The 1131-nt window shown below is 54.1% G+C and overlaps 1 pseudogene; it reads right to left on the bottom strand.

The window, feature by feature from the left end:
- Nucleotides 1-674, bottom strand: part of LOC120997201 — a 266949-nt pseudogene extending 266275 nt beyond the window's left edge.
- Nucleotides 675-1131: the final 457 nt, after the last annotated feature.

The raw sequence follows: 1131 nt of genomic DNA, 5'->3' as shown, positions 1-1131 counted from the left end.
AACCACCCTCTCACAAAGAAAGTTGCCTTAAGTATTCCTGGGAGAACAACCATAGACCTGAGAAGATTTGGGTCCACAATCTCCGGCCCATTAAGGGCCCGGGTAGGTGCACACACCCTACAGGTCCGGCCAGCAAGGAGCAGGTCACTGCCTGCAATGAGGGAAAGGGAGGACGGCGGGTCCAAACCAGGGGAGCAGAACATCACCCATGCTTGCCAGGGAAAGCAGCAGCAGGCACAGGTCACCACCTGCCCACTTTGATGCCAGAACCTGTCGGGGGCCAGCCTGACCTCCACTGAATATGAGGGGCACCTCCCTGTATGCTGGAAGTGTGAGACCTGTGACCCATTAACTCCCACATGTTATGCCCACTTTGATGCCCATGTGTGGCAGTCACTTCTGTTTCCATGCTGCTTTCCTCTGATGTCACCTCAGCGCCACTTATTTTACTACCCGGTAAAGTTCTCCTCCTGATTCATTATAAAGAAAGGAAAACTACAAATGATGCGAATAAGAAGCCGCCTCCTCCTCCAGGTCTGTGCTCTTACCCGGTCCTGCTTAGACAGCACGAGCCGACAGCCGCCCAGCCTGAACCTGACCAGGTTGTAGATCTCCTCCGGGTGTCCTAGAGACCTCAGGAAGTCCATGTCCGCAGCGTACGATAAGTGATGCTCTTCTTCAACATCACGCAACGTCCTTTTATATACCCGCCAGTGATTCATCCCTCTAGCCCCGCCTACACCTGTCCCTCCCGACCAATGGCGGTGCTGCTCCGTAGCCCAGTGACGACTCCGATTGGAGCGAGTGACAACCAATTAGGAAAGACCTGTTGCCGGGGAGACGGCTCGCGGTAGAAGGTGATTGGCTGTGTGGAAATGCGATGTAACAGAACGGTGGAAATGTTCTAGTCCGGTCCAGCGACGAGTCAGAGGTCGTGTCCCTATGGGCAGAGGCATGCTGGGAATTGTGGTGCCTCGGGCACTGCATGAGGCTGGTGTAGGACTACAAGCCCCAGCATTCCTTGCAGTATTACTATATCCAGAGTGTGAGGACACAGGTGCAAAGCAGACATTAATGCTTCCAATGTATAGAAATGGCGCCCACTACATAATGGGGGTCCTCACAGTCAGC

This window comes from Bufo bufo, chromosome 4 (genome assembly GCF_905171765.1).
Source record: "Bufo bufo chromosome 4, aBufBuf1.1, whole genome shotgun sequence".
Taxonomy (NCBI): domain Eukaryota; kingdom Metazoa; phylum Chordata; class Amphibia; order Anura; family Bufonidae; genus Bufo; species Bufo bufo.
This window is presented reverse-complemented; position numbering and strand designations above follow the sequence as displayed.